This window comes from Schistocerca americana, chromosome X (assembly GCF_021461395.2).
Source record: "Schistocerca americana isolate TAMUIC-IGC-003095 chromosome X, iqSchAmer2.1, whole genome shotgun sequence".
NCBI classification, from domain to species: domain Eukaryota; kingdom Metazoa; phylum Arthropoda; class Insecta; order Orthoptera; family Acrididae; genus Schistocerca; species Schistocerca americana.
In genome coordinates, this window is record NC_060130.1 from 189,444,624 (window position 1) to 189,471,394 (window position 26,771).

The 26,771-nt window shown below is 44.3% G+C and overlaps 1 protein-coding gene across 1 annotated transcript in view; it reads right to left on the bottom strand.

Moving 5' to 3' along the window:
* Positions 1 to 26,771, bottom strand: part of LOC124556798 (WD repeat, SAM and U-box domain-containing protein 1-like) — a 221,486-nt gene that overhangs the window by 185,514 nt on the left and 9,201 nt on the right. The window lies entirely within an intron of this gene.

Consider the following 26,771-nt stretch of genomic DNA (forward strand, 5'->3'; position numbering starts at 1 on the left):
TTTGTTGCAGTAAACAAGAAACTCAAATCCACCAAGATAGAAAATGAAGATGCATGTGAGATTGTTTGAGCAAGACTCAGAATCAGGGGTGGGCATAAAATGATAATTGGCTCCTTCCACTGCCCACCAAACTCATCTCCTGACATAACCAAAAACTTTAGAGAAGACCTCAGTTCACTTGTATCTACATTCCCCAATCATACTGTGATCATCAATAGAGACTTTAGTCATCCAACAATTAACTGAGAAAATTAGAGTTTTGTTAGTGGTGGGCATGATAAGACATCATGTGAAAGATTACTAAATGCCTTCTCTCATAACTACCTAGAACAGATCGTTAGGAACCCCACTCACGATGGAAATATGTTGGATCTAATGACAACAAGCAGACCTGACCTCTTTGAGGACGTCCACATCGAAACTGGTCTCAGTGATAGTGATGCATTTGTGGCAACAATATTACCAAAGCACAAAGAACAATTAAAACAAGCAGAAAGATACACGTGTTCGGTAAACTAGATAAAAACTCAGCAGTGTCATATCTCATTAAGGAACTTGAAGCTTTCAGCACAGGGCAGGGGCATGCAGAGGATCAAGTTTAAAAGAATAGTTGATCATGCACTGGACAGATATGTACACAACAGAACAGTTCATAATGGGAGGGAACCTCCATGGTATAGAGTCACTGTAGAAAAACTTCTAAAGAAACAGAGATTACTGCATAATAGGTGTAAAACAAAGTGTAGAGCTACAGATAGAGAGATGCTGAATGAAACGTGTTTGACTGTCAAGAGAGGATTGTGTGATGCCTTCAATGACTATCACAGCAGAATACTGTCAAGTGATCTTTCACAGAACCCAAAGAAATTCTGGTTGTATGTGAAAGCTGTCAGTGGCACCAAACTTAGTGTCCAGTCCCTAGCAAATGAGACAGGAACTGAAATTGAGGGTAGCAAAGCAAAAGCTGAACTGCTTAACTCCATTTTCAAGTGTTTCTTTACAAAGAAAAATGCATGAGAATTTCCCCAATTTAATCCTCACACCACTGAAGAGATGAATGACATTAAGTATTAGTGTCAGTGGTGTTGCGAAACAGCTGAAATCGTTAAAACAGAAGAAGTTTCCAGCCTCAATGGAACCCCTGTCAGATTCTATACTGAATTTGCAGCTAAGTTACACCTCTTCTAACTATAATCTATCATAGATCCCTTGAACAAGAAATGGTGCCCAGTTCTTGGAAAAAGGCACAGGTCACACCCGTCTACAAGAAGGGAAGTAGAAGTGATTAACAAAACTAACGTCCAATATCATTGACGTTGATTTGTTGTATAATGTTAGATCATTTTCTGAGCTCAAATATAATGATGTATCTTGAAGAGTGACCACCTCAATGTCAACCAGCACGGGTTTCGAAAACACTGAGCATGTGAAACCCGACTCGCACTTTTCTCAAAACATACTGGATAAAAGCAATCAGGAAGATGCAGTATTTCTTGATTTCCAAAAAGCATTTGACTCAATACCACACCTACATTTATTGTCAAAAGTACCATTATATGTGGTATCAAGTGAAATTTGTGCTTGGACTGAGGACTTTTTGGTAGGAAGGACACAGAATGTTATCTTGGATGGTGAGTGATTGCAAGGTGTAGAGGTAAGTTTGGGTGTGCCCCATGGAAGTGTATTGGGACTCTTTTTGTTCATGTTGTTTATTAATGCCTTGCAGACAATATTAGTAGTAAAATCAGGCTTTTTACAGATGATGCAGTTAACTATATTGAAGAACTATATGAAAGAAGCTGAATAAATATTCAGTAAGATCTTGATAAGATTTCAAAGTGGTGCAGATATTGGCAACTTGCTCTAAATGTTCAGATATACGAAATCTTTCACTTCACAAGCTGAAAAAAACATAGCATCCTATGACTATAATATCAATGAGTCACTGATGGAACCAGTCAACCTATACAAATACCTGGGTGTAACATTTTGTAGTGATATGAAATGGAATGATCACATTGGTTTAGTTGTGGGTGAAGCAGGTGGTAGACTTCAATTTATTGATAGAATACTAGTGAAGTGCAATAAGTCTATAACAGAGATAGCTTACAAATCACTTGTGAACCGGTTCTAGAATATTGCTCAAGTGTGTGGGACCCGTACCACACAAGAGAAACAGGGATACTGAATACATAAAGAGAAGTGCAACATGAATGGTCACAGGTTTGTTTACTCTGTGGGAGAGTGTCACAGAGGTACTGAAGGAACTGAACTGGAAGACTCCTGTAGACGTAAACTATCCCCAGAAAGTCCTTTAACAAAGTTTTTGTATAGATCACATGGGGATCATAAGGGTAAGATAAGAATAATTACTACATGCACAGAAGTTTTCAAACAATCATTCTTCCCACTTTCCATACATGACTTGAGAAGGAAGAAACCCTAATAACTGGCATAATGGGATGTACCATCTGCCATGCATCTCTCAGTAGTTTGCAGAGTATAGATCTAGAGGTAGATGTACTTGTTCAAAGTTTCCTTAATTCATTGTAGGCTACTGCCCTGAAGTTTTTCTAAAATAAGGATGTGACATAGTAAGCTCCACAACAGCCCATCAACAGAGCTATACTGAGGTGATCCTGCGTCCTAGCCAGAACTCCCAAATTTGCCCCCCCCCCCCCCCTCTCCCTTCCCCCTGTGCCTCCTATCATTGTAATTATACACACGTTTAGCTAATTTTACAATTTTAAGTAGGTTTAATAAAAATGAATTACTATTGAAAAAATTACTTAATTGAACCATATTATATAAAATATTGCACACAAGAAATTAAATGTATCGCTGTAGTAAATAAGTCACAAAGAGCATAAACTTTACAAAAAATTAAAATAAAACCAAATTGTATTTTATTGTTCATGGAGCTACTGTACAATGGTTTTAGTATTATGTGCAATAAAGAACTGGTATACAAATCATACAAGGTGATTTCATCACACAACTTAGTGGAGAAGTAATGGCCCAGGTTGTGAAGCAACCCTTGAAATTGAGTATGATGTGTTCAGCTGCATGTTGTGCCACTGGGTGGACAACATTGTTCTTGACAACGGTTTAGCAGTGGCTGCTCATCCTGGTGAACAATTGGTTGGTAGTCAAATCATACCAACATAAAAAGCTGTGCAGTATTTGCAGCCACATTGTTACATGGCATGGCTGCTTTCACATGTGACCCGGGATCTGATGGGGCAAGATAAGCTTCTGAGAGAACTGGAGTAGGCCTCTCACACCCCCAATCATCCCACCACCCCCAAAAGTCGGTGACAATGAAGTGTCCCCTTATCACACAATATCACTTTGGACTAAAAATGCTGAAACTTATCCTTCACCAGGGCTCTGAAATGAGGGACATCCTACCCAAGATACTTTCCACCCCCTGTAAAGTGGTGTTCCGCCTCCTTCCCAATCTACACAACATCCTAGTCCATACTAACACCACACCCACTCCCAACCCCTTGCCACAGAAATCGTATCCTTGTGGTAGACAAAGGTGCAAAATCTGTCCAATCGACTCACTCTGCACCTCCTACTCCAGTCCTGTCACAGGCTTATCCCACCACATCAGAGGCCAGGCCACCTGCGAAAGCAGCCATGTCATATACCAACTTGGCTGCAAACACAGCACAGGTTTTTATGTGGGTATGACGACAAACCAGCTCTCCACCGTGATGAATGGCCACTGCCAAATTGTTGCCAAGAACAAAGTTGGCCACCTGGTGGCAAAACATGCTCAATTTCAATGGCTGCTTCACAATCCAGGCCATATGGAGCCTTGCCTCCATCAACATCACGAAGTGTGTTAGTGGAATGGTTAAAGTATTTGGTTGCTAAGTGAAAGATGCCGAGTTCAAACCTAGTTTGGTGCTTAATATTTGCAGAAGCAATGGGAACTTCACAGCAAATATAAACATAGCCAAAGCCTTGCAGACAAACAAAAATTACGCAAAGCGAAATGTAGTGTGAGGAGGGCTATGCGAGAGGCGTTCAATGAATTCGAAAGTAAAGTTCAATGTACTGACTTGGCAGAAAATCCTAAGAAATTTTGGTCTTATGTCAAAGCGGTAGGTGGATCAAAACAAAATGTCCAGACACTATGTGACCAAAATGGTACTGAAACAGAGGATGACAGACTGAAGGCCGAAATACTAAATGTGTTTTTCCAAAGTTGTTTCACAGAGGAAGACTGCACGGTAGTTCCTTCTCTAGATTGTCGTACAGATGACAAAATGGTAGATATCGAAATAGACGACAGAGGGATAGAGAAACAATTAAAATCACTCAAAAGAGGAAAGGCCGCTGGACCTGATGGGATACCAGTTCGATTTTACACAAAGTACGCGAAGGAACGTGCCCCCCTTCTTGCAGTGGTGTACCGTAGGTCTCTAGAAGAGCGTAGCATTCCAAAGGACTGGAAAAGGGCACTGGCCATCCCCGTTTTCAAGAAGGGACGTCAAACAGATGTGCAGAACTATAGACCTATATCTCTAACGTCGATCAGCTGTAGAATTTTGGAACACATATTATGTTTGAGCATAATGACTTTTCTGGAGACTAGAAATCTACTCTGTAGGAATCAGCATGGGTTTCGAAAAAGACGGTCGTGTGAAACCCAGCTCGCGCTATTCGTCCACGAGATTCAGAGGGCCATAGACACGGGTTCACAGGTAGATGCCGTGTTTCTTGACTTCCGCAAAGCGTTCGATACAGTTCCACATAGTCGTTTAATGAACGAAGTAAGAAAATATGGACTATCAGACCAATTGTGTGATTGGATTGAAGAGTTCCTAGATAACAGAACACAGCATGTTATTCTCAATGGAGAGAACTCTTCCGAAGTAAGATGATTTCAGGTGTGTCGCAGGGGAGTGTCATAGGACCGTTGCTATTCACAATATACATAAATGACCTTGTGGATGACATCGGAAGTTCACTGAGGCTTTTTGCAGCTGATGCTGTGGTGCATCGAGAGGTTGTAACAATGGAAAATTGTACTGAAATGCTGGAGGATCTGCAGCGAATTGACGCATGGTGCAGGGAATGGCAATTGAATCTCAATGTAGACAAGTGTAATGTGCTGCGAATACATAGAAAGATAGATCCCTTATCATTTAGCTACAAAATAGCAGGTCAGCAACTGGAAGCAGCTAATTCCATAAATTATCTGGGAGTACGCATTAGGAGTAATTTAAAATGGAATGATCATATAAAGTTGATCGTCGGTAAAGCAGATGCCAGACTGAGATTCATTGGAAGAGTCCTAAGGAAATGCAATCCGAAAACGAAGGAAGTAGGTTACAGTACGCTTGTTCACCCACTGCTCGAATACTGCTCAGCAGTGTGGGATCCGTACCAGATAGGGTTGATAGAAGAGATAGAGAAGATCCAACGGAGAGCAGCGCGCTTCGTTACAAGATCATTTAGTAATCGCGAAAGCGTTACGGAGATGATAGATAAACTCCAGTGGAAGACTCTGCAGGAGAGATGCTCAGTAGCTCGGTACGGGCTTTTGTTAAAGCTTCAAGAACATACCTTCACCAAAGAGTCAAGCAGTATATTGCTCCCTCCTACGTATATCTCGCAAAGAGACCATGAGGATAAAATCAGAGAGATTAGAGCCCACACAGTAGCATAATGACAATCCTCCTTTCCACGAACAATACGAGACTGGAATAGAAGGGAGAACCGATAGACGTACTCAGGGTACACTCTGCCACACACCGTCAGGTGGCTTGCAGAGTATGGATGTAGATGTAGATGTAGATGTAGACCAGCTTCCTTGAGCTATGCAGATGAGAGTTATCCTTACAACATATCCCCACTACCGCAATTACATTGCCCTCAATCTCAAGTAATCCACTACCCCCCACACCTCCTTCTGACAGTTTCCCCTTCCTCTGTCTTGTCAGCCCCTCTGAATTCGCATCCTCACACTGCTTTCAGCGTGTGCCAGTCCCCACTGGCCCTACAATCATGCATTACATTCTGAGCCCGTATACATGCCATCCCCCCCCCTTCCCACTTTCCTAGACAGCAAACCAGCTTCCTCCCATCGAACTGCTAGCCACTCACCCCCCAACACTCTCCCAGCCACCCACATCCCTTTTCCTCCACCTGTCCCACCTGATACTACCCGCACTACAACCAGTACACCTCCCAAAATACAGCTCTAGTCCAGTCAGCACCATGTAGGGCCATACGGTGTGTGTGTGTGTGTGTGTGTGTGTGTGTGTGTGTGTGTGTGTGTGTGTGTGTGTGTGTGCGCACTAAAAAGAAAACAAATGGAACAAAAAATGGAGAAAACATACACCACCAGGAAAAGTAGAAGGAGGTATTAAAAGCATAGAGCAGATGGTCTGGGCTGGCTGATCACAATAACAAAAGAGGATGAGCTAGCCACTCTGCAACACATTAAAATGTCCACCCCAAAAAGACAAGGTGAGATGAAAACATATAGGGAAAAGATTACCACCAAGACAAACGAATGCAAAGAAAGTGCAACAAAGTTAAAATGGTGGGGGGTCGCGGCCTCTGAGAGAAGGCTAAATGTCCACCCTTAGATGATACGATAAAAAAAAACCCTCATGAATAAAACATAAAACTAAATCTGCTGTTGAGGCATTGTCACCCAACATCGAAGGTAGTGTGCTGGTAAGGTTACAAGTCCATCGCAGAGCGGCTAAATGTGGGCAGGCCAGCAAGATGTGGGCGACAGTCATATGTGAACCACAGTGACACCAAGGTGGGTCCTCACGACTGAGGAGGTAGCCACGTGTTAGCCACACATGGCCAATGCAGAGCTGGCAGAGAACCACAGAGCCACTGTGAGAGGTCCACATGGAGGTCTTGCACACTTCTCCCAAAGCTGAAAAACTTTGTGGCATAATAATGATCGCAGGTCAGTTACAGGGATGCCGATCTCCAAAAGCGCTTTCCGTGTAGCCTGTTTGGACAGCCTTTCGGCATATTCATTTCCTGGGATTCCGACGTGGCCTGGGGTCCACACAAACAACATGGAACGACTGGACCATAGGCATAGATGCACTCCTGGAAGGTCGCTACCAAAGGATGGTGGGGTCAATTGCTTGTAGGCTGCTCAAGGAGTCAGAACAGAGAAGAAACTGACTCGACAGAGCTTGAGCGGATGCGCTCAAGAGCACAAGAAATGACCGCCAGTTCTGCAGTGAAAATACTGTAGCCATCTGGCAAGGAGTGCTGTTCAATGTGTCCTCCATGAACATACGCGAAGCCAATGTGACCATCAGCCATCGAGCCATCAGTGTAAACCACTTCATGGTCCCGGTACATGTCAAGAATCGGGAGGAAGTGACAGCGGAGAGCCACGGGGATAGCTGAGTCCTTAGGACCATGTGAAATGTCCAGGCGAAGCTTCAGCCTAGGTGTACACCATGGAGGTGTGCGTCAATGGACCTCACGTATAGGGCGTAAAGGCAAGGACTCCACTTCAGACAGAAGAGACTGGATGCGAACAGCAATTGTAAGCCCTGACCTGGGCCTATGACGTGAGAGATGAAATGCCGTGGGAAGAGGAGATAGTAAATCGGATGCTCAGGTGAACTACGAATGTGTGCAACGTAACTGGTGAGCAGTTGTGCATGCCTAACCTTCAATGGTGGGACTCCGGCCTCCACCAGGATGCTGGCCACTGGACTCGACCTCAAAGTTCCCGTTGCCAGTCAAACGCCACAGTGGTGTACTGTGTCAAGTAAACGCAATGCTGAGGGCACCGTTGAACTATAAACCAGGCTCTCATAGTCAAGGCGAGATTGAACAAGGGCTCTGTAGAGCTGCAGCTGCATAGAGCGATCTGCACCCCAGTTGGAGTTGCTCAGGCAGTGGAGGGCATTGAGGTGCTGCCAGCACTTCCGCTTCGGCTGGCAAAGATTAGGAACCCACGTCAATGAGGCATCGAAAACCAGTCCTTAGAAACAAAATGTCTCCACTACAGTGAGTGGATCGTCATTAAGGCAAAGTTCTGGTTCCGGATGAACGGTACGACACCGACAGAAGTGCATGACACATGACTTCGCGCCTGAAAACTGGAAGCCATGGGCTAGAGCCCATGACTGCACCTTGTCGATGGCTCCCTGTAGGCGCCGCTCGGCAACATCAGTACTGGTGGAGCAGTTCGAAATGCAGAAGTTGTCTGCATACAAAGAAGGTAAGACAGGTGACCTGATAGCTGCTACACAGTTAATGGCCACTAAAAATATCGATACACTCAATACAGAGCTGTGCAGGACCCCATGCTCCTGGATATGGGGGGAGCTATGGGAAGCACCAACTTGGACACGCAAAGTACGGAGTGAAAGGAAATTGTGGATAAAAATCAGGAGCAAGCCACAGAGACACCACTCATATAATGTGGCAAGGATATGATGTCGCCTGGCCATGTCGTAAGCATTTCGTAAATCAAAAAAGACGGCAACCAGGTGTTAGCATCTGGAAAAAGCTGTATGAATGGCAGACTTTAGGGAAACTAGATTATTAGAGACAGAGCGACACCAGTGGAAACCACCCTGGCATGGAACCAATAGGCCATGTGACTCCAGGACCCAACACAACAGCCAAACATTCTAACAGCTTAAAAAGAATGTTGGTGAGGCTGATGGGCCGATAGATATCCACATCAAGCAGTTTTGTACCGTGTTTGAACACTGGAATGATGGTGATCTCCCGCCATTGCGATGGAAAGACGTCATCGCACCAGATCTAGCTGAAGATGACGGAAGATGTCACTTGTAGTCCAACAAGGGATGTTAGATCACCTGACTGTGGATCCGATCTGGCCCGGAGCTGTGTCAGGGCAATGTGCAAGAACGCTGAGGAACTCCCACTCTGTAAATGGAGCATTTTAGGGTTCATGGAGACATTCAATGAAGGAGAGGGCTTTCCTTTCCATCCGCTATCTGAGGGTGCTAAATGCTGGGGAATAATTCTCCAATGCAGAGGCTAGAGGATAGTCCTCAGAAAAGTGCTCAGCAATTGTGTTTGTGTTGGTGGATAACCCGCCACTGATGTTAATGCCAGTAACACCTGTCGGGGTGTGGCACCCACAAACATGTCTGATCTTCGTCCAGTCTTGGGAAGGTGACGATGGCACCCAATGGTCGAGACGTACCTCTCCCAACACTCCAGTTTCTGTCTTTTTATAAGCTGGCAAATGCGTGCACGAAGACATTTAAAAGCTATAAGGTGCTCTAGGGAAGAGTGCCATTTATGTCGCTGTAGAGCTCGCTGACACTCTTTAATAGCTTCAGCAATTTCCGGCGACCACCAAGGTACTGACTTTTGTCGGGGGCTCAGTATAGAACAAGGGATCATGTTTTCCACCGCAGAAACAATCGTTCTAGTGACCTACGCAACTACCACATTGATGGTACCTTGTGGGGGAGATTCAGTGGTGACAGCAGAAGTAAAAGCATCCCAGTCTGCCTTGTTTAAAGCCCATCTAGGTAGATGTCTGGGGGAATCGCGCTAGGGGAATGACAGGAAGATGGGAAAGTGGTCACTACCTCACAAGTCCTCATGGGCTCTCCAACGGACAGATGGGAGACGTCCTGGGCTGCAGAGGGATAAATCAATGGTCGAGTAAGTGCCAGGAGCCACACTGAAATGTGTGGTGGCCCCAGTATTTAAGAGGCAGAGGTTGAGTTGAAACAGGAAAGTTTCGACATCTCTACCTCGGCCAGTAAGCACAGTGCGCCACCCCACAAGGAGTTACGGGTGTTAAAATCTCCCGAAAGTAGGACAGGGTGTATATGACCTGGGACAACTGGTAGATCCTGGAAAAACCCGGGAATTTTTTCATCCGGGAGAAAACCGAAAAAAATCCGGGAATATTTCATTGTTTAGTTTTCAGTTAAATTTTTGTAATTTTCAGTGGTAAGAACCGTTACCCTAACAAAGGATATTACTGTATACCGCTACTGCAGACTAATACTGCAGCATTAAAACATAAACGAGAGAAAAAAACAAAAATAAAACTTAAATTGCAAAGAAAATGCGCCATATAAAATAACACAGTGCTCGTACAAGCGTCTGCCAACAGCAAAATGTGTCAAAGGCTTTCGGAAGACTATGCAATGCTTCATAACAACAAATTGCCTTCGATGAGCGTGACGTCACATCTGTTTACATTAGACTCATTTAATCAGTTACGAGTGGGCTCATGCACATGCGCAGTTGAGTCGCGTACGAGTAGTACCTTCTCCTGCTTCTGGCTGCAGAAATGTGGCTGTTGGCTGTGTAAGCAGCAGTAGCAGCAACCAGCCACATGATACCCAGAAAAATTTTACTGGCATGCCCAAGCTGCCAGATTCACGCGTGTGCAGCAGGCCCAGATCTAGTGCGGAGTGAGGGCAAACCAGGGTATCTGAACCGGACGGCAATTTCGGGGGGAGGGGCAAATTCATATTCTTGAGAAAAAAAACCACGTTTCATAAAGCACCCAGCATCCAGCACACGTCGGTCTATCGATTATTCATATGATTTTGAAACGCACCCCTGCTGGTTTTTGAACACATTCTAAGTTGATTTCTGAATGAATTATAAGTTGATTTTTGAATGCGTGCATAGTGTATGTGATGTCTCTGCCAGGGGAATCCTCGTCACATTTAGAAATAAACTTTCCTGCAGACAAAACGGGACAGGGCTATATGAGCTGAGCGGAATAAAGCTGAACTGGTGAATGCCAAGTGCTGCTTGTTTACGTGGTTGATTCGGTTTGCGAATGTTCAGCCTTGTTATAAGGTGTATCCAAGAAAGTGAAATTTTGACAAATCTTTTGATGATCAACCGCCACATGAGACAGGGCCAGTTGTAGTCCCCAGCTAGCAGCTGCTTAAGTTCCGTTCTGAGAGTAGCGCGGAAAACGCACTGTACAAACACGTAATAATGCCTGACTGGAGAATAATCGCTGGATAACTAAACCAGTGATTGTGGCAGTGTTAGTGAAATTAACCGGAGAATGAGTTTTGGCAGTGGTAGGAATAGTTAGAGAATTAGTGATGAAAAGACTGTTTGTTAGAACGAAGAAGGAGAAGAAACGGGGACATCACACAAATTATGGAAGAATATGACGATTCCAAATTTATACAAAAATTTCGTTCTACTAATTTTCGGTATCATGCATAAGAAACTGGAGCGTATGAATTAAATGTGAAACTATTTCCTAACGTAAAGCTTTTTGCTTGTAGTAGGCCAAATAGGTATTTTGTATTGGTACTTCATGAATTATATTCTGACGTATTATAAAAATGATCATTATTGCCAAAACAGTCTTGCTTATTTGGTGTGTGTTACAACTGCTGAAATATTAGAAAGGCCTATTTTGTTTTCTCCAGTGCACAGTGACAAAATAGACATAATCAGATTGAGAAACCACACCAGTCTTGGGTACTATTTGTATTAACAGCTTTTTCAGTATTAGACAACGGCATTTCCATTTTTCATGTAGCAAAGCGTTTGACGAACTTTGATAAGGTAATAGTCCTTTCGCAGAAAGGAAAGCACGCCATGTAAAGCTGTAGCAAGATTAGAGAGAAAAATTGCTAGGACCAAAGGATTGAATAAAACTGTAGCAAGATTAGAGAGAAAAATTGCTAGGACCAAAGGATTGAAGAAATGTGAACTGTCTTGCCCGTCTCTTGTCCTTACTGGTTTTAGGTGTCCTATATTTAATTTTATGTCACACAGAAGAGCAAGTTATTAGCTAATAGGCAATAAAGAGTCCAGTTTTTCTGAAGAGTTCTTGTTCTCCTGGTTACAAATAATTCTATCCAGTATTAATTGAGAGGGGTTTAAAAAAAAGTAGTGGGGGGGGGGGGGGGGGGCGGCGTCAAACCGGCCGACTGGGAGCAGGAGAGGCGCTACAGGACATTTTAATTTCAACTGTCCTGAAATTGTTTGATGGGATCCATTACAAAATATACACGTTTGAGTTCCACAGAGCGAAATATAGAGACGTGCGGTATAACAATGTTGTTTGAAGATGCGTGGAACTTCACTGCACACTTAAGACCAAATAACGTGCCTTACATATCCTCGAATCTTTTATGTATCAGACTCTTCAGAAAGATGTGCGCTACAAAATGAACTTTTTTTTCCAAGTATTTTTTCTTAATTTCTGTGGCCGGGAGCTATCAACTGAATTAAAATACATTCACATAATTACGGAAGGGTAAACTATGCTACTAGTTTCTGATTTTATTTTATTTCCACCTTTCTGATACTCAAGCATTAATAACCTTGGAGAACAATGAAGTTATTTTTGTCAGTTTGATAAATAAATTTGGCATTTATTAAGCTTTCCTGCTGAGGCAGCCAATTTATTCCACACTATTGGCTAGTTTCAACTGTTCGCTGCATTTCAGGTGCACGTTTTCATCTTCTAGCACGTATGACATTATGCCATAATAAAGAACCAAACATGACATAATACAGTACTGGTACTCCAAGCAAATTTAGATCCCAAAAACCACACTGAAAAGCTTCATATCTGGTCGAGGCCTACGTCATTGAGAATCTGGACATACCAATGTGCACTGTAAGGCGAACTATGCATTTTAGTATGGTTCACGAAATTCTGATGCTCTTGGAGTATCCTCACATCATCGTAGCTGCGCAAGCGCGATGACGACTCTTATCTGGCGCTCTCTGACAACCGCTGAAATGAACATATTTCTAACAGGTCACAGGGAAAATATTGCGAATTGTTGTTAGGAAAGCGTTATTTTCAAAGTAAATTTTCTTTTATGCAAGATGAACTATGTGCGAGAATGTACGATGGATTTCTTAAATCACAGAGTGGTGTTTGGTCTCTCTTAAAAATCAAATCTTTGATGACGAGCTATTTAGAAGAATTTCGAGCCCAGAAGATCAGAGATTTATGTCGGTATTAAAAATTTTGCTGGTGTATTTGTGTGGTGTATATTAACGTGTAATATGCACTAAACAGATCAACATTATAAGTGAAAGCTTAGCTTCTGTTGTAGTTTATTAATCTTCGAGACAAATATTATATGCGAAAGCTTTGCTTTTCTTGTAGCAACACTATGTATATTAATTTAAACCATTAACTTTTCCTGTTGGTGGAATTCGAATTTATACTTTCGTAATACGAAAATATGCAGCGTACATGTTGCTGCACATCAAAGATCTTTTTTCCCCCTGAGTATCGTTTTCTAAAGTATTGGGAAATTCTATGCTGCTGTATAAAACCATATCCTATCAAAGGATAAGTTTTACAGTTCCGAGGCAAAGTATACTGTCACTTAACATGGCAATAGCATATTTTCACCCGGGAGAAAATGTATTTTTAAGCAGGAGATCTGGGAAAAATCCAGGAATTTTTTCTTCCTGTCTGCATATACACCCTGTAGGAAAGGTTTGTGGAGTTGGTGGATCAGTGCAGCCAATGTGTTCAGGGGTACTACACCATCTGGCGGAAGATATACATTGCAGACAGATATTTCCTGCATCGTCCTTATCCTGACAGCCACATCTCCAAGAGGGATTTGAAGGGGCACAGGTTCACTGCATACTGACTTCAGGACATTGACACAAACTCCACCTGACACTATTAAGCCCGTATTACACGATTTGCCTAAACCATACACCTATGTACCAACGCCCCTAATGTACATACCTGTAACTACAGACTAGTTCACTTCCAACCTATTACACCATCCGCACGGGATATACCTAGGGCGCATGCGCAGCAGTAGACTGTATGTGCGAAATGAAAATAGATGTCTTATGTCCTAATGTCTTGCAAAGTCGTTCGTTCTACCACACGCAACTTGAGGGTGACTGTATGATATACTGAAGTGCCATACGTTCAGATTATTTGTGAACTCAAGGTTCCTATTTATAAAGAAATTGTTTTCTACCATTATGTATTAAGTAATAGTTTTTCTCTAATGTAGGTTAGTACTGTTCTGAATTACAGACGCAACAGTTTTATATTACAACACTTGATTACACAGGCATATGTATATCGAAATTTACATTTATACACATTGCAAATTACATTTATACACATTTATTGCACATGGAGGATCCACTTGTTTTTGGAGCTATTGCCATAGCAGTGACAGTGAATCTTCGGATTAGGGCAGAACGGCGACGAAAACGGAAAGTCAAACGTTGTTGGGTTCGACCCTGGCTGACAAGAAGGGTGGAAGGCAGGGAAATATATTCACTGTTAATGAAAGAACTGAGGCCCGAAGATCTGCAAGAATTTCGGAACTTCGTTAGGATGGACATGGCCTGTTTCGAGAAGCTGCTGTCTATGATAGAAGATGGAAACCGTAAGTTTGACACAGTCATGAGGGAGGCTATCTCACCTTCTAGAGAGTAAGAATTATATTGTTATGTTTTGTGATCATACCAGCCTAGATCACTAATAAAATACCAGTGAACGCCCTGTTATGTTGCTGGCTGGTTGTAACATTAAGTTTCCTGGTGAATGGGGAATCTTTTAAGAGTCTGGCTTTTAGCCACAGAATAGCACTGCCAACCATTTCAAAAGTTGTTATGGATGTAAGCACTGCAATTTGCAACACATTAAATGACCGATACTTAGGTGACCTTGTGTTATTTTTCCAAGTTTGGACTATACTCGAATTTTGCAGTCCTTGCCTGTTGCACTGGGGCAAACTGCACGGACTTTCTCCCTTTCACTGCCAGTTTCTCTTTTCTGGCATGTTGAAATCAAGCAAGAGGTGCAATTAAATCAAACCTGAACTGTCGTAACTAAGGCATTATGATACAAATCAAAAATCACCGTATAACGTTATATGCATATTCCTCAGAAAGAAACAATTTCAGACTACCTTATTATGATACAGTGGGTCATACATACACCTTTCCTCGCTGTATGCCTGATTTCAGACACTTAATTCCTCTCTGCTCCATTTCATTTCTAGAATACGAAGCTATCAACAGAAAAAAATCCTTTCACAAACAGCTAGTATATAAGAGTCTGCTGCAAAAAAAAAAAAGTTTCTTTTCTGCATTTGTGAAACCTGTTTACAGAAAAAAAATGCAAAAGATCCCCAACGCGAAAAATCCCAAACACAAACATCTGAAATTAGCCACTAGATGCCTTACAATAACCAAACAACAAGCAGAAAGCACCGTGGTACACCCTTCTGCGCATGCGCGAATTATCGCTGCCTACTGTGCATGCGCGGATTGACGGCAGTTTAGAACTGCTCTCTATTCCTGCGTGCAGATAATGTGTGTGCTAATTTTAGTAGTTTCACCCGTTCTACTGCTAGATGGCTGTCGTGATAGACCAGTACCGTTCGCGGCAGATCGTCGTGTAATACCGGCTTTATAGTCACTACAGTTCTTGTCATATCCCCTATAGTCACTGAGGGCAGGGGTCCACATTGCCGGGAACCAGGTTTGCTGAAGGGCAATGCAGAAAGCAGGTGTACAGCTTAACAGTTGCCGCAACTCAGCCAGGTGGTGGAAAAAACCACTGGAGGATGACATTATCATGAGGCTGGGAAGGCATGAAGCATGCAAGGAAGCAGGTTACGCCTCTGGGTCACCTGCTGCCACCAACTGAGTATTTGTATCCATTCCTACTGTGGATGAGGCATCAGTGAGATCCAGGTCCTCAGGGGATGCTGAGATATCCACCTCACCCGCAGGTGCAGGACTGGTAGGGAGTGGTGGTGTTTGGGTCACCGGAGGGTCCTTTTTCTTAGAAAAGTTCTCTGTTTGCTTGCCCTCTCGTTTCTCTTTAGGGGCTTGTTGGGAAGACTTCTCCGAAGTAGCTTCAAGCATGGAGGAACACCGTGAAGCTCTTTGTCCAGCAGCTTTTGGCTCCTTCAGCCATGAGCGAGTTTCCGCTGCAGCATTCGTGGAGACCTTGGGAGAGAGGGTCCCAAGGGACCCCTTCCGCACAAGAGGAGCCGGAGAAGACTGTTGCTTCTCTGGCTAGGGGGAGGGGAATGATGTCCCGTGCATTTGGGGGGTTCATGGCACAGAATGTGGTATAGCTGGTACTTGTGATGGTGATTGTAATGTAGCTGCAGCGTATGTGGATGTAAACCGAATGGAGTGTAATCATTCAAATTTACGTTTAGCCTCCTGGTAAGTCAACCAGTCCAAGGTCTTTTACTCCATGATTTTCCGGTCCTTTTGGAGTACTGTGCAGTCTGGTGAGCAGCTGGGGCGCTGCTTTCCACAGTTGATACAAGTGGGAGGAGGTGCACAGATGTTGTGGACGTCCACAGTCTTGACATATGGTGCTGGAAGTGCAGCAGGAAGACATGTGTCGAATTTCCAGTACTTAAAGCACCGCATAGGGGGAGGGATGTATGGTTTAACATTGACCTTTTCAGGCAACGAACCACCCTCAAAGGCCAAGATGAGGGCACCACTAGCAACCCTGTAGTCTTTGGGTCCCCTGTAAATGCGCTGGATGAAATGAACACCCTGCAGTTCCAGATTGGTGCGGGGCTCATAGTCAGACTACAAGAGGAGGTCGTGATGGAAAATAATCCCCTGGACCATGGTGAGGCTTTTATGGGGAGTGACGGAAACAGGAATATCACCCAGCTGGTCACAAGCGAGTAACACCTGGAATTGGGATGGGGTGCAGTATGAATCAAGACTGCACCACTTCTCATCTTGGACAGTGCTGCCACTTCCCAAAATTTACCCTCAAGATGTTCAACAAAAAATAGAGGCTTCATAGGTAGAAAGGAGTGCCCATGCATTCTGCTACAAACTAAATACCGAGGTGTAGCCCTACGTTCCTCCCATCGTGTAGCGAGGGAAGAAAACGATTTAGGGTCATATCTGTCCGCACTGTACTCGATTTTGCCTTTCTTAGAGACTGCTGGCACTGTACGGTCACCAGCAAGAGGTGACTTAGTCCACTTCATTGCTTGTCATCCGCCCTGATGCCACCCACTTCGATCAGGAGCTCTCCATACGGGCACCACCCAGCCACAGCAAAGGCCACCTGGCATGATTGGCCGTTGCCAGCAGTCCTGATGCTCCAAGAAGACACTCATCTACTCCTTGGCATACGTGGGGAGTTTACAGCTCATGCATCAGCAGTGCGATCCTTGTATTGTCAGGGGGCTACCACCAAATGGGTGCATGATGGCCCCACCACAACGAACTGACTACCATGCTGGATAGTGGGTGCAGAGAAAATCAATATTGTCTTGGGGGCGAAAGAGGACAGGAGACAATGGAAGAAGATGACATACCCTGGAAAGTGTCCTTGCCCATATAGCTGAATTGCAGGTGGAGATTCAAAGCCGTGACAAGAGGATCAGGAGATAGAATCTAAGGGAACTATGGATAACTCATGCATCACATAAGGCATCCTTCCCCATACGGCCCACATTTCTGTAGAATTTGGAAAGTGGCAGGTCAAAACATAAAATGGGACATGAACTTATAGAGCCAAAAAGTGAGAGACGCCTTTTAGTCACCTCTTATGACAGGCAGGGATATGTTGGGCTTATTCTAACCCCTGGACCCGCAGGGGGAGATGCCTCATTGCTTCTCATTTTCAGTGAGTAATCTTCTTTAATCCAGAAGTATTTACATTCTACAAGAACCTTCCTACAATATTTTTGGGATCACAAGATGCATGAGTTTCAGAGGAAAGAGCTGTGTATACACACCACAGAAAATATGCTTTAGGATTCAGGCCAGTAAACTCACTCTGACAAGTCAGGACAACTGTGGAGAGCAATTTTGACACTTCTCTCAGTTACACAACTGTCCAGAACCACCTTCTAGCACCCAACAAACATTAATTCTACAAACATATTCTTAAAAACAAGACATCTGGGGAAGATAGCATTGCTGCATTGTGATTCAAGCACATAGGGACAAACACACTTGAGCAATTTACACACATCACAGATATTTGGCACATAGAGAAACTGCCAGATGATTGGAAGTACATGCTCATCCACCACCTCCACAATAAAGGAGACAAGTTAGATGTAAATAATTACAGGGGGATCCCTCTTCTTCAAATCACAGACAAGATATTCTCTACATATTTACCTACTTCAAAGAATGCAAGTGCAGCACGAAATAAAATAAGTAAATGCAAAGCAAGCTTTCTATCAGGGCCTTTGTGTGTAGAACTGATCTTCAAACTAAAAACTATACTGAACAATAAGGCAACTTGAAACAGCTGAATCATGTACACTTTTCTTGGCTTCAAGAAGACCTGACTTGACTGACTGATAAGTTCTGTTTGATATCCTAAGACAGTAGAGTAAGCTTCACTAAACAAATGCTCATGGACACAACATCCAAAGTAAAATTTACATGGGAAATATCAGAATCCTTTAAAATCAAAAAAGGTATTTCCCAAGTAGATGGACAGTCACTAGCCTACTCATCTTCAAACTCATCTCAGGTAAGTCATTAGAGAATGAGAAAAAGAATTAAAATCTCTAGAAACCTATTCTGCTTTGGTGAACAAAGATGATGTTAATATCCCTTGCTTAGTCTTGAAAGACCATTTAGTAGGCCTAGAAGACTGAAATCACAGCAATGAGACAGAAGTCCTCAAGGAATGTGATGAAAAATTTGGCATATATCCCCCTCTCACAAGTTTATCAGTACTAAATTTAACATTAAGAAATTAAAAATGGAGTATTGCAAACTGAAAGGGCCAGATGCTTCAATCATGACAGTGAGATCACAGAATGAACATGACTAGTAAAGGAAGTACTAAGAGTTTAATTACAAGAACACATTCACAGGAAACACACAACATCTAAAACCAAACTTGGATTCCACACAAACAAAGATTAGACATTGTAACATGGTAATCAATAGCAAAGCTTTGTACACAAGCAAAATTTATTCTCAACAGAAAGGACAATCTGGAAATCATCCTGAAGGAAGAGCGAAGAGTTATAAGGGAAATTGTTGGCCCAGACAAAATGGAGGACTGATAGAGATGGAAATCCCGTAAAGCAACATAGAAATTATCAAACCCGGCAACAGACATTAGAAAATGAAGATTTATTTTGTGGATATGTTCAAAAGACTACCAACAATAAGGCTTACACACAAGATTATAGCACACATCCAAAAATTAAAGACTGTACCATGCATCAAGCAAGTTAAAAAGGACCTCACAAAAATGCAGATGCAGTGGAAGTAGTAGATACGAATCTGTTCAGTCAAAAAACAAAATAATAAATAAATAAAAAATAAAATAAACCCAGGAACCAATTGAACAGAAGAAAGCAAAATAGCCTATGGATAGAGAATGAGAGCCATATGGAAGATCAGAAAAATGAATCTAAAGGCACTGTGTGATCCAATAGGGTCCACACACCAATAACATCACTAATAATAAAGAACAAATTTTATTTTTTCTTTATAAATCATCAATAGCATATACATTGCTAATTAGAAACAGAAGAAAAAGGGCTATAATTTAGAGTTGAGACAATGTCTGTCTACAGGGATTACTTTTTTTTTGTAATCTTACTTTGAATACGTTTGTTTTGAATGAAGAAAACTCACTGATGTGAAGTTTAACATATGTATCATATCCTATGGACAAAACCTTAGGGTCAGCTGTCTACTTTCATCCAAGATACTGCAGTCCCAATCAAAGCTATTTCAACATTTGGATAAGATTCTCTCAATCCATACTTTGTAAAAAATTAAAATGTCGAAATAGGAATCTGTTTCAGTGTTCATAATCTGCTCTTTTACCTTGAACTTGAAAGCAGCTATTACTTTAACTAGCTATGTCATATCAATCTGTCTGTTATATTTAGCACCAAATTCAGCAGCACATTTTCCAAGATTAGACGCAGATCTTTCATTTAATACATTTCCTGACAGGATATTGAGTCAGATGAATGGTTGGTTGGTTGGTTGGTTTAAAGGAGGGGGAGGGGGGGGGGGGGGGACCAATCAAACTGCGAGGTCATCGGTCCCTTGTTCCCGGTAAAATAATTACACAAGGGAAAGAAGAAAAGAAAGGAGACATACAGCACAATAACAGGAGAATGGAAGAACAACAGAAGGACAACCAACACAACTATGGACAAAACAGGAAAAGATAACCACAGAAACAAGGAAGAAACATGTAGACGGGATAAAAACAAGAGAGCAGATGACCGTGGCTGGCCAACCACAAGAATAAAAAGGAAAAGCCAGCTACTCTCTTACAAATAAAACATCCAGGCTAAAAGCACTAGGGTAGAGAACACAAAGACACAAAGGACATGCATGAAAACTTATATATAGAATGATAAAACCCAACATCACGTATAAAATGTAACACTAAATTAGCCAATGAGGTGTTGTCAGCTAAAATTAATGGCAACAAGTCTGATAACTGAAGAGTCTGTCACAGGGCAGCCAAAGGAGGACAGTTCAACAAGATATGGGCCAATGTCAGCCGGGTGCTGCACTGACACTGAGGTGGGTCGTCACAGCAGAGGAGGTAGCTGTGTGTGAGCCAAGCGTGGCCCATGTGGAGCTGACAGAGAACCACAGAGTCCCTGCGAGAGGCCCCCATGGAGGTCTTCCACACATTCATAGTATCCTTAATAGCGCGCAGTTTTTTGTGCATACTGAGATTACACCATTCCGTCTCCCGAAGCTAAAAACCTTGTGGCATAATAATGATCGCAGGTCAGTTACAGCGATGCCGATCTCCAGAAGCAGTTTCCGTGTAGCCTGTTTGGCCTGCCTGTCGGCAAGTTCATTTCCTGGGATTCACGGAACGACTGGACCATTCCAGGGCAGAGATGCACTCCTAGATGGTCACTACCAAAGGATGGCAGGGTCAGTTGCTTATAGGCTGCTCAAGGAGTCAGTATAGAGAAGAAACAACTCGACGGAGCTTGAGCGGATGCACTCAAGAGCACAAGAAATGACCGCCAGTTCTGCAGTGAAAATACTGTAGCCATCTGGCAAAGAGTGTTGTTCAATATGTCTTCCATGAACATACGGGAAGCCAACGTGACCATTAGCCATTGAGCCATCGGTGTAAACCAATTCATGGCCTCAATACATGTCAAGAATCGAGAGGAAGTGACAGCGGATAGCCGCAGGCTCAACTGAGTCCTTAGGGCCATGTGAAAGATCCAGGTGAAGCTTCGGCCTAGGTGTACACAATAGAGGTGTACGTGAATGGACATCAAGTATAGGTGGTAAAGGCAAGGACTCCAGTTCGGAAAGAAGGGATCAGACACTAACTGCAATTGGAAGCCCTGACCTGGGCCGCCGATGCAGGAGATGAACCACTGTAAGTGGGAAAAGGAGACGGTAATTTGGATGCACAGGAGAACTACAAACATGTGCAATGTAACTGGCCAGCAGTTGTGCATGCCTAACCTGCAATGGAGGGACTCTGGCCTCTACCAGGACTCTGGTCATCGGACTCATCTTAAAAGCTCCCATCGCTGGGTGAACACCACAGTGCTGCACTGGGTTGAGTAAATGCAATGCTGAGTGCGCCACCTAATCCAGACTCCCAAAGTCAAGGCGGGATTGAACAAGGGCTCTGTAGAGCTGCAACAGCATAGAGCGATCTGCACCCCAGTTGGTGTTGCTCAGGCAGTGGAGGGCATTGAGGTGCTGCCAGCACTTCCATTTCAGCTGATGAACATGAGGAAGCCAAGTCAATTGGGCATTGAAAACCAGTCCTAAGAATCGATATGTTTCCACTACAGTGAGTGGATCATCATTAAGGTAAAGTTCTGGTTCCGGGTGAATGGTACGATGCCAACAGAAGTGCATAACACACGACTTGGTGGCCGAAAACTGGAAACCGTGGGCTACAGCCCATGACCACACCTTATGGATGGCACCCTGTAGGCGCTGCTCAGCAAAACCAGTAATGGTGAAGCAGTACGAAATGCAGAAGTCGTCTGCATACAGAGAAGGTGAGACGGACAGCCCTATAGCTGCTGCTAGACCATTAATGGGCACTAAAAATAGAGATACACTCAATACAGAGTCCTGCGGGACCCCATTCTCCTGGATATGGGGGAAACTATGGTAGGCACCAACTTGGACACGCAAAGTATGGAGCGATAGGAAATTGTGGATAAAAATCAGGAGCTGGCCTCAGAGACCCCACTCGTACAATGTGGCAAGGATATGATGTCGCCATGTCATGTCACACACTTTTCGTAAACCAAAAAAGATGGCAAAAAGGTGTTGGAGTCTGGAAAAGGCTGGTCGGATGGCAAACTCGAGGAACACAAGATTATCGGTGGCAGAGCAACACCAGCGGAAACTGCCCTGTCATGAAGCCAGTAGGCCGCGTGACCCCAGGACCCAACACAACTGCCGACACACCATACGTTCCCGCTGCTTAAAAAGAACATTGGTGAGGCTGATGGGCCAATAGCTATCCACATCAAGCGGCTTTTTACCAGGTTTGAGCACTGGAATGATGGTGCTCTCCCGCCATTGCGATGGGAAGTGCCACTGCACCAGATCCGGTTGAAGATGAGGAGATGTCACTTGTAGTCAGATGAGAGATGTTTAATCCTCAGACTGTGGATCCAGTCTGGCCCAGGAGCAGTGTCGGCGGGGCAATGCGCAAGGGAACTGAGGAGTTCCCATGCTGTAAATGGGATGTTAAAGGATTCACTGTGGCATGTAGTGAACGAGAGGACTTTCCCTTCCAGTCACCGTTTGAGAGTGCGAAAGGCAGCGGGAGGGGGGGGGGGGGGGGGAGGGGGAGGTAATTCTCCGATGCAGAGGCTTGAGCATAGCGCTCAGCAAAGTGCTCGGCAATTGCAATTGCGTCAGTAGATAACACGCCAATTATGTTTACACAGGGAACACCTGTTGGGGTCTGGTACCCGAAAACACATTTGATCCCTGCCCAGACTTGGGAAGGTGACATGTGGCACCCAATGGTTGAGACGTATTTCTCCCAACACTCCTACTTCCGTCATTTGATAAGTTGGTGAACACAGGCACAGAGCCGTTTAAAGGCTATGAGGTATTCCAGGGAAGGGTGCCGCTTATGTCGCTGTAGAGCTTGCCGACACTCCTTAACTGCTTCAGTGACTTCTGGCAACCATCAAGGGACTGCCTTTCACCGGGGGCACCCTAAAGAATGAGGGATCGTGTTTCCTGCCGCAGAAAGGATTGTTGTAGTCACCTGCTCAAACATCACATCAATGTTCCCGTGTGAGGGAGATCCAACAGCGACAGCAGAGGTGAAAGTTTCCCAGTCCGCCTTTTATAAAGCCCATCTGAGCAGGCGTCCGTGGACCTGATGCCATTGGCAGTGACAGGAAGATGGGGAAGTGGTCACTACCACACAGGTCGTCATGTGCTCTCCGGTGGATAGATGGAAGAAGTTCTGGGCTGCAAATTGATGAATCAATGGCCAAGTAACTAGCATGAGCCACATTGAGATGTGTGTTGGCCCCAGTATTTACGAAGCAGAGGTCGAACTGAGACAGTAAAGTTACAACATCTCTGTCTCGGCCAGTAAGCACGGTGCCACCGCACAAGGGGTTATGGGCATTAAAATCTCCCAAAAGTAAGAAAGGTTTAGGGAGTTGATCAATCAGTGCAGATAATACATTCAGGGGTACTGCACCATCTGGAGGAAGATATATATTGCAGGGGTTTGAAGGGGCACAGTTTCAATACAGACTGAGTTTAGGACATAAACGCAAACTCCACCTGACACCCAATTATAGTCGCTACAGTTCCTGTAATATCCTTTATAGCTGCTGAGGGCAGAGGTCCGCATTGCCAGGAACCAGGTTTCCTGGAGGGAAATGCAGAAAGCAGGTGTAAAGATTAACAGTTTCTGTAGCTCAGCCAGGCAGTGGAAAAAAACGCTGCAATTCCACTGGAGGATGACATCATGGTGAGACTGGGAAGGCATGGAACATTCAATGAGGCAGTTTACGCCTCAGGGTCACCTGCTGCCACCGACTTACTGCCTGAGCAGTCTATATCCATTGTGTCTGAGGGTCTGGCGATATCTAGGTCCTCAGCGGATGCCAGAATCTCCACCTCATCTGCAGGCGCAGAGCTTGTAGGTAGCGGTGGTGTGGGTGCCACCACAATTCTTTTGGTCTTGGGGATCTTCTTTTTGGATTTCTCTCGGTACTCCTTGAGTTTCCCTGACTGGGATAACTTCACTGATTCAGTCTCTGGGACTGAGGATGAGCGTGAAGCCCTACAACCAGTTGCTTTTGGGCTCTGGGTGTCATCTTTCCCACTAGCAGAGACTTGGGAAGGGAGTGACCCGAGGGACCCCTTCCTAGCGAGAGGAGCTGAAGAAGACTTACGCTTCTCTGCCACAGAAGTGGGTACTGATATTCTCGATGGTTGGGGTGGAGGGTGGGGGTTGGGGGGGGGGGGGGGAGGGGGGTTGCTCCCGAAGTAGGTGGTGCAGGAGCAACATGGAGGCAGGGAGCAGGTGTAGTCTTCCAGCTCCGAGAGGTGACTGGGGTTGGTGGAGCTGATGGGGCTAGAACTGTTGTAGCACCAGCGTAAGATGATTTCATATGTACAGGATGCAGGCGTTCAAATTTCCTTTTAGCCTCAGTGTAGGTTGGTCGGTCAGTTGGTCGGTCGGTCCAGGGTCTTGTACTCCATGATTTTCCTTTCTTTCTGAAGAATCCTGCAGTCAGGCGAGCAAGGCGAATGGTGCTCTCTGCAATTGGCACAGATGGGAGGCAGGGCACATGGAGTATTGGGATGTGATGGGCGTCCGCAATCTCGACATGTGATGCTGGAAGTACAGCGGGAAGACATATAGCTGAACTTCCAGCATTTAAAGCACTGCATTGGGGGAGGGATATAGGGCTTTACATCACAGTGGTAGACCATCATCTTGACCTTTGCAGGTAATGTATCACCCTCAAAGGCCAAGATGAAGACATCGGTGGCAACCTGATTATCCTTTGGACCCCAGTGGGCATGCCGAGTGAAATGTACACCTCGGCGCTCTAAATTGGCGTGCAGCTCATCGTTGGACAGCAAAAGAAGGTCCCTGTGAAATATGATAACCTGGACCATATTTAAGCTCTCATGGGGTGTGATGGTTACAGAAACATCCCCCAGCTTGCCACAAGCGAGTGACACTCATGACTGGGCAGAGGATGTTGTTTTGATCAAGACTGATCCAGATCTCATTTTGGACAAGCCCTCCACCTCCCTAAACTTGTCCTCTAAATGCTCAACAAAAAACTGAGGCCTCATAGTCATGAAAGATTCCACATCAGCTCTCAAACATACAAGGTACCAGGGCAAAGAAGAGCTGCTGCTAACCTTAGCCTGACGTTTCTCCCATGGTGTGGTCTGGGAGGGGAACAATTTGGGGTCATACTTCTGTGGGTTGAATTGAGCCCATGAATGCTTCGAGACTGCTGGTGTTTGACCACTAGCAAGAGATGATGTACTACGCTTCATCAGGTGTCATCCACCATGATGCCACCCACTCCAGTGGCCCTCCCCACCGGCACCACCCAGCCGCAGCAAAGGCCACCTGGCAGGATGGCCATTGCCGTGAGTCCCGATGCCCCAGGGTGACAGGCATCTACTCCTCAGCATACATGGGGAGTTAATGGTGCAGGCAGCAGCAGAGCGATCCCTGTGTGGTCAGGGGGTTACAACCAACAGGGTACGTGGCGGTCCCACCACAACAGAGTGGCTACCATGCTGGATATCAGGTACAACCAAGCAAATAAGTCCATTATCATCGTCAGCGTAGAAAACAATACTGCACCCGCACAGTTGATGGAAAACAGTTGGAAAATGGGCAGAAGTGCAGATCCAAGTCAACGAAGGATGCAATAGGTATCAGCACATGATGGACACAATGCACTATGTAAGGCATCTTTCCCAACTGGCACACTCTTCGGGAAAATTTTGAAAAATGGAGGTCAAACCCTACGGGAGACCATCACATAAAGGCCGAAACATGTGAGACTCCTTTTAGTCGCCTCTTACAACAGGCAGGAATACCCCGGACCCACAGGGGGTGAAGTCAGATGAAATGTTTTGATATATGAGAGATCTGTTTTCCATTACACTCATTATTCTGTTAAATATTTTAAAACATGCTAGCTCAAACAAGTCTCATTCCAGTTCTCACTTGACAGAAATTGGATGCCTTCTGTGAAATAGCATGTTTGTTTCAACATCAGCTTGCTGACATTTGAGGTCCTGTAACACCATAGTGAAGTTTCAGCAAGAGAGCTCCCTGTTGAACACAAGCAAGTTGTGAATGTAGCAACTGCGTGAACCGAGTGAGCTGTGCACATGGCAGCTGTGTGAATTGAGCTCATTGTTGCCACATAAACCGTGTCAGTGGTAGACATCTGTTTGGTAATAGTCGTTTCATTATGAGACTGCTTGGATGAAATGCCACTGCATAAATGACACTGTGACAACAGTGGGCATTTACAGTTGTCGTGAGTGGGAAAGAATTCTTCTCAAATGCAGAAGACAGCAACACGAGGGGTAGGAGAACTCTCATACTTCCGCTGCTTAATTCTTACATCATATTTCTTTAACTGGTCATATTTTGCTACCCCCTCTGTGCTTGCACCCTTGGTGGGGGCCTATCTCGCCATGCGCTCAGTACAGCCCTGCCTACCAGAAAGGATCTTATGAAATTTCTCATACTAGATTTTCAATCCACTATTAGGATTTCTAAGAGTAATTCACGCCTTTTG